Source organism: Cricetulus griseus, assembly GCF_003668045.3.
Source record: "Cricetulus griseus strain 17A/GY chromosome 1 unlocalized genomic scaffold, alternate assembly CriGri-PICRH-1.0 chr1_0, whole genome shotgun sequence".
NCBI lineage: Eukaryota > Metazoa > Chordata > Mammalia > Rodentia > Cricetidae > Cricetulus > Cricetulus griseus.
In genome coordinates, this window is record NW_023276806.1 from 83,028,991 (window position 1) to 83,037,324 (window position 8,334).

The window sequence follows — 8,334 nt, forward strand, 5'->3', positions numbered from 1 at the left end:
ATTTGAATTTTAGTAATGTTTCTGGGTTCATTTGCTTGGAAAATCTCTTCCCAACCCTTAACTCTTGGGTACCATCTGTCTTTGAAGTCGAGCTTTGTATCTTGTATGTAGCAGAAGGATGGATTCTGTCTTCATATCCATTCTGTTAGCCTGTGTCTTTTTATAGGTGAGTTAAGATCACTGATATTGAGGGAAATTCATAACCATTGATTGTTCATTATTGTTTGTTTTGGATTTGGTGGTGGTGGTGTTATTGTGTGTGCATTAAGACTGAGCTAGCATATAAGAAATCCTAATCATTGTTCAGCAGCATTGTAACTAATATAAGTCTCTGTGTGTTATTATGGGCTCCCACTTGGTGGCAGAAAGATTTATCCTTACAGAGTGTCGTTGATAGTATTTGTTTTCTACAATACCAACTTTTTCCTTTATTGATTCTTTGAACTGAATTGTTGTTTGAGTCTCCATTTCACTAATTTTTGTCCAATATTTATTTCTTGAAATCTATAGCATTTTCACTGGGAATGTCTTTGTTTTTCCAAAACTGCAAGGTACACCATTAAGTTATTTATTTGAGATCCTTACTAAAGGCACTCATAGTTATAAAAATCTCTTCTTAGAACTGCTTTTGTCATATCTCTAAGGATCTAGTACATTGTTCTTTCACTTACATTTTATTCTAGGAATGTTTTAATTTATGCTGGGAATTCAGTATTCAATTCCCACACATTTGCACAGTGTCTATGTTTTCTTACTACTGAATTAAAGTTATTATATTAAAGTTTGATATGGTACAAGAAATTATTTTACCTCAGTCACTTATACTCTGCAATTCCACTAGTTGTGAGTCTCTGTGTGAGCCACTGTCCCTGTAAGAGGAAGCTTCTCTGATAAGGGATAAGAACAGCACTATTCTATAAGTATTTTAAAGGCATTTTGCTGCTCTGTTCACTTAGCAAAATAGTAGTAATGGGTTCCTCTCTAGAGCCTATAACTCAAGCCTTGAGTCCTTCAGCAAGTTTACCATACCAGGTGTAAGTCCTCTCCTCTCAAGAAAGCCTTAACTTCAATTAGAAAGCTGTTGACGACCTTATCCACAACCATGCCACTATTTTATCAGTGGGCATGACTTACCAGCCTGGTCATAATTGTTACTCACAGTTCACAGTTAATAAGACTATTGATGGCTTTCCTCCCTTGGCAGCCTAGATAGCACTATTCCATACTAGTAAAGCTACCCAGTAGGGAGGAAGCTCTTAGGCCCCTAATAGTTTGATATCTTCAAGCACTGTGACAAAAGTGTGACTCAAGTTCTAGTGAGAAACCAAGAGCAATGACAGTAACACTACAGGTCAATTTTTAGTTCTTTACCTAGTATTTAAACAAATTTAAGTATCTTTGAATTGAGGGATTATGATCTTTGTAAGGAATCCTATTATCTTTAGTTTTTCAATGGTTCTTATGTTTCTACATTGCAACTTGCATATCTGCTGGTGGGATATCTTTTTTGGTTTATGTGGGGATCTTTCTACTGATTCTCATACTGAGAGCTCAATCAATCACCAGTAAAAGTCACAGATGAAAAAACAAGCTATGATAAAAAAACAATGCCAGATACAGATATAGAAATATGCTCAAGATTAATTCATGTCCACTAATATACCACCAACAGCCATAGAACAGAAAATGAAAAGATGAATGCAGAGTATGAAATTAACTATAAGCTTAATTATGGTAAATACAAAAACAGTCAATAAATGAGAAACAGGAAATGTGACTGAAAGGGAAAAATGGAGAAGAATAAATGCTTTTAAAAAGAAAGTGGAGAAAAAAGCAAAGGAGAAAGGAAGGGAGGGAGGAAGGTAGGGAGGAAAAGCAGGCCTGATAATGCAAAAAAAAAAAAGTGCAAACCAAATTACATAACTGTAATAAATGAAATAAAAACTAAAATTACAAAAGCTTTTTGAAATAAGAATGAGCCAAACTATGGTTATAAACAAAAGAAAAGAGGAAAAGCAAAAGGAGAAAAATATGGAATATTCAAATATCTTCTATTTGGGTCATATAAAATTGAAGTTAGAGGGGCGGATATAGGGGGCATGTAGAGGAGGTTATTTGAACTTGCAGCCTCTTGTCTTTCCCCAGACTTAGACTAGCGTTGAGCCTGTACTGGACTAGTACCAGATGTCTGCCAGAGGTGTATTTGCTTTTGAAGTTTGCCTTCCTGCATTTCAGGAGCCTTTGCCTGACTTCCTTAGCTTTGTAGTTTGGTGGGCAATTCTCCCACCCTCCTGAGATTCATCAATTTACATACTCTCTGGTACTTCATGTTCTAGACTAGGAGTTTCTCCAAAGCATTTTTTGAAAGAGAAGAAGCAAACATGATACTGTGGTCTATAGAGTCAGACCTGTCTCTGTACTCAAAGACCTTCTAAGCATTAACTTTGGACACACAGTTCTAAATGGGATGCCTTCATCAAATCCCTCCCCTCAGGACATGTGGAGGACATGGCAGAACAATTGTAAGAACCAGAGAGAATGGATGAATCCAAGGAAACCATGTCTTCCGGACACAACAGGACAGACACATATGAACTTACAGAGACTGTGGCATCATGCCCAGGAGGAGATCCTCGAGCTGAGATGGAGAAGTAGACAGGAATCCCCATCCCTAACCCAGAAGCTCCAGTTGATAACAACTCACAAAGGAAAAAGAAAAAAAAATGTTTCCCCAAGGGAGTCTCACTGGCTATACAAACCACACTTACAGGCAGACTCCATGGCCAACAATAGACAGCCAACACAAACAAGCTAAACTCAATGGTATTTATGGAGTTTTGTTTTGTTTTTGTCTCATAGAGTTTTATTTGATTTTTTTTTCATCTTACTAGTCTTTTGCTTGTATATTATAGTTCAGATCTTTATTTTTATGGTGTGTGTGTGTGTGTGTATGTGTGTACATGTGCCTATGTGCGCATATATGTGTGTGGGGGGGCATGTTTTTCATGCTCTTTGCTTATTTTTGTTTGTTTGCTTGTCAGTTTGCTAATTTAGTTTTACTCTTGTTTGTTTGTCTTTTTTGTTTGCCTGTTTGTTTTCTTAAGACAGAAAAAGAAGGCCGGAGTTGAGAGTTGGGGAGGAGGTGAAGATCTGGAAGGATATGGGGCAGGGGAAACCAGATCAAAATATATTGTACGAAGAAAACAGTCTTTGCAATTTTAAAAATTCATAAATAAATATAAAAATAAATAAATAAACCACTCTGTTAGCTGTAAGCAGTTTGGGGTGTTAAGGTTCTTTGATTGCTCAGCACTTAACCTTGTGGCAGGCAAGTGGTACCTCTTGTTGCTCTCAGACCCAGGGTTATCCGAGGCCAACATTCTTCTCAGCCGCAGAGGTCAACCCTAGCCACCAACAGTGGGTTTACTTTGCAGTGTGTACACCACTGCTTCAGCGGTGCCTCTGCCATCTGACCCTTCGGTGTGTCAATATTGAGCCTGCCAGTTTCCACAATTGCTTCCCAGGGCTCTCACCCTGGGACTGTGCAAGTGACTTCAGGTTCCAAGACTTGTGATTCCTTGTTCTCAAGAAACCCCTCACCCCTTGTGGCTCTATTTTTAAGACATAGATTCCCTGCCAAATGCCACATGGCCACAGCTCTTAGAGACTAAAAGACAAACTGGGATTCTCTCTATTGCTGATTCATTGGTCCTGCTAGAAATACCACTCTTGCACCAGAACCCACACTGCAGTCAAGGCTTGAAAGGGCTGTGGGCTCACCAAGCTCACCAATCTATTTTCATCATGGCTGCCTGGATTACAATTGCTGTCTCTGCTTCGTCTTCTCAAGCTGGGGTGCCCCCTGCTGATTCCTTTTTGCTGAGTCACCCTTTCTGCTGCTCCACCCTATCCTGCTGTCTTCATTCCCTGAGATTTCTAGTACTCTTTAGCTCTCTGTCTCTTTGAAATAGATTCTATTGTTTGTTATGTTAACTCTTCTTTACCAATTCACGAAGAGGCAGCTTCTAATCTGTCATCTTACCCTTCAAAGATCTTCCCATGGTTTGACAGAACTGAAGCACAGTCCTCTCATGATGCTAACACGGCCTTACAAGGTAGATCGTGGAAACTAGAATACTCTGTATCATGAAAGCATAGTGAAACTATGTTAAATACTCATTTTAACAGCTTCAATGAGTCTAGTTAATTTGACAACTTTATTCACTGTATGCTAAAAGACGTAATAAGATAGATGAAATATTAGATTTCACCTACGAATTAAGGAACTATTGTTAGAATATAATTTAACTCCTCTTCCTACACTATCTCATGATCATCACATAAAGGAAGGAAAAGAGTAGGTACCGTTGGGCATAAGTTCATTTTACTTCACTGTAATTCTTACGATGGCTATCTCTCTTCCATTGCTATTTCTAGTTATGAAGGAAGCTGTACAAGACTTGGTGTCTAATGACCCCTTTACTCTTCTGAAACAACTGACCTTTAAGCTGTCACTTTAAACTTCCATTTTAAATTACATTAACACTCTGGAAACCACTTCAGACACCACGAATTGCAATCAAGCTGTAACGCCATCTGTATATCTTTCCCCTTTCCACAACTGGGGCCTCACCTCTATAGGGCTTTTTGTCTTCACAAATCAGCCAGATGCCTATGCTGCTTCAGCCTCTTGAACAAAGGAAGATCAAGAAAGTTAACACAGCATAAGAAAGCCAAGATACCCAGAGCACCACAGCACCACTGCTTCTCAAAAGCACTGCAAGCTTCAATGCTGCCAAGAAATTAGCAGATTTATAAATCTTAACAATGTGAAGGTTACTGGGGATGCTCAAACACTGGTCTTATCACCCACTGTGCTACCTCTCAGCAGTTAATGCCCAGGGGAAGAATGTCATGCTTCAGTATATGCTGGACAGAATAGCTCAGTTGATCTCTCACCCATGTAATGAGGATCCCAATGGGGATGGTTTCATTTAGCAACAACCGCATACACTTTAGAATTTCACACTTCCTGCTTCTGAGATGTAGCTTCTCTGACCTTTGATGAAATGTCAATAGTATGTCTAGCTCATAGTGTTGTTGTAAGGATTAAGTGAAGTTACCTAAAAACATTTGTAAATGGTCATAATGTTTGTTCCTGGTGCAGAAGACCCCGCTGGGTTGTGGACATGAGGGTAGATATACAGATGATCATGGAAAAACACAAGAACCTTCCATTTTAACCTAGCTTTCTTAATCCCCAAGACTTCTCATTAAAAAGCATAGACAGCATCAAGAGAGATGGCTCAGCCATTAAAAGTGACCCATCCTCTTGCAGAAGGCCATAGTGTGGTTCCCACCACAGTTACAGACTGACAACCACTCATAAACCCACTTTCAGATGATCTGACACACTTCAGTACCACCTGCACACACACACACACACACACACACACACACACACACACACACACACACACGCACGCGCGCGTACACACATACTTAAACAAAGGCTAAAAACAATATCAAAGCATAAGCAACCTAACAGTAGGAAAGCAAAAGCCATCAATTCACCTTTTCTGAACTAAGCACTGTGATCATGCTATTTGAATATCTGTAATGACCTTGTCAACAGTGTTCCTGACACTGCCTCACAGAGCAGCTACCATTCCAGAAGTCACCTTCATAGAAGTTCATGTGACAGTTACAAAGTCTTTGAAGCTGGATCAAGGAGTCCTCTCGATGTCCAGAGCTGCTGTCACCGGGGAGCCACATAAAGCTTCCTTGCCCATCATGAGGCATGCCTCAGCATCCTTCCTTGAGCCACACGGCAATTCAGCTTTCCCAGTGGTTTGCAAGGGCTTTTCTTTCTCCTTTAGGCAGACTGGAACAAATTCCAAGACTCATGCCTCTTCTCCTAGATGTCTACTTGTCCTATAACTATACCAACAGTATAGCTGCAGGCGAAATGCCAACAACATGAGCCAGGCCCACCAAAACCCTTAATCAGAGTTTGCCGAATGAATGAGCATCACCCATGGTCACTGGGAGGAGATCCAGTCAGTTGTGAATCATGAGCTGTTTCTTGTTTTCTTGGAATCCTGTCAAAGACAGACTTTAATCCAATTAGGGAATCAATATCCAGCAAATACCAGAGCTGTTTCAGCCATACTTTTTTTGTTCAAGGTTATTATTTGTTGGCATTTTAATATATGACATTAAAATAACAGCAATGAAATGAACCAACCTAAAACTAATGAACAAATTGATATAACACCAAATACACAAAAAGGGTCAAAAATGATACTATTTGAAAAGTTGATGCAATTTTTAAGACAATAAACTAATGTAGAAAGGACATAGAGACCTTGAGAAAAGACAAGTAGATTTCACATACCTGTAAAAGTCTTCTGAAATAGTCATTTTAAAAAATAATGAAGTTTAAATTTATCTTAAGTGCTGTTACAACACAAAAACAATCTGAAAAATTGATGTCTAAATTTGGCTAAGTCAAATTTGGTTATCTTGGTCCCTTCATCTCTCACCGTAGGAAGCAGAAAATGAAATCGTGCATGCTAAATCAATCTCCCTAATTGCCTTGGTCACCATTGCCTGCCATTTGGACAGGAGTCTTGATAAGTAGTAGCCAAGAGCCAAATATGATATGACATTGAGCATAACGCAGCTTTATGACTTCACTCGTGTCAGTGTGACCTGAAGGACAAGAGTTTATTCTATAAACTCTGAAGGTGCAAAAAGTGCCAGGAAATATGGAAATATTCACAAACTTCATAAGTGTCAGAGCTGAAGTTGGTGCTAGAAACCTTTAGTTCATAACTATTACCTAGATGAGAAAAGTGTCGAACTTGAGCTCATCAATACACCTGTAACTAGAGATTTCACACATGGAACAGCAATTCTGGCCATCCTCTGAATATATATGAAATGGGCAGGTAGGTTAACATGGATGGATGGATGGATGGATGGATGGATGGATGGATGGATGGTATATGTAAATATCTATACATGGTATAACAACATTTATACCCATCTCCCCCCTTTCTGTGCACACACACACACACACACACAGAGAGGGGGGGGGCGAGAGCCAGACACATACAGAGAGAGAGAGAGAGAGAGAGAGAGAGAGAGAGAGAGAGAGAGGGAGCCAGACACAAACACAGAGAGAGGGGGGGAGCCAGACACACACAGAGAGAGGGGGGAGCACCATTATTTGAAAATCTTTGGCCATGTAATTTATATGGTTCTGTAGGTCAGTAAAATTTGATTAAGCTAAATCATACAAGTATGAAATTATCCCCGTATTTTGAGTTCACATTGGAAAATTCCCGGGGCTGTGCTTTCTGTCTCTATCCAGGTTTTAATTGTGGGTGCATCTCTTAGTGGAGTTCTGATGGAAGGGGATTGTGGGAATTTTCCTGCCAAACCTCTGCAGGCCGTTGCCCGCGGCATATATAGAGCAACAGCGCCATCTGCTGTGAGCATTTTCAAAACAACCACAGATGACAGCCAAATACTGTGGGGTGTTCTTCAACAAAGACAAACAGCAATTAATTAACATTTATTAACATTAATTCTAACCCGTTCATTAACTTTTAAGGGAATTACAAGGCACACGGCTTTATTGAATGCCTACACCAAGTGTCCTCTCAGAAAGAACAGCGTTCATACCACATGAAACACTCACTCTGGGCTCCCCGTGCTAAGTTTCTGGGTTGCTTATACACAGAACTCTAAATGCACCCTTTATCTAGTAGAAACCATACACTATGACCTTGCCTGTAACCTGAATGTATTGGCCCCTCGTGGTCTGCAAAAGTGTGTGGCCTCAACCTCTTACAGAAATGACATTCTGACCAAGCCTTGTGACTTCAGGGATCTGAGATGGTGTTTAGCAATAAATGTCTCCTCAGAAGACAGCCCTTGAGGACTGATGAGCTACATCACCTCAGTCCCTTACCTTCGGCTCCTGGAAACATCAGCAAATATATGTGCAAACTCCCTTGAGGGCTTCATCGGCATGATGCCCTCAAGATATTTTAAAAGCACAACTGCACTCAGGCTTTCCCCCTGCACACATAAGGAATGCTAATTTTGTAGACCCACAGAGAGAATTTTATTTCTCTTTCTGCTGGGAAGTAAGATATTCAAAGATTTGGACTTAAAAGAATAAGTTGTTAGAGGTGGACACTGAAGAAATAGAAAGAAAAAGTGGATTTTCCTTGCTTTGGGTTTTGGAGTTTGAATTACGCCGGTTTCAGACGTTATACAACAGCGCCACCTAGGGCCCTTTGTGGAATAACAGGCTGGTTT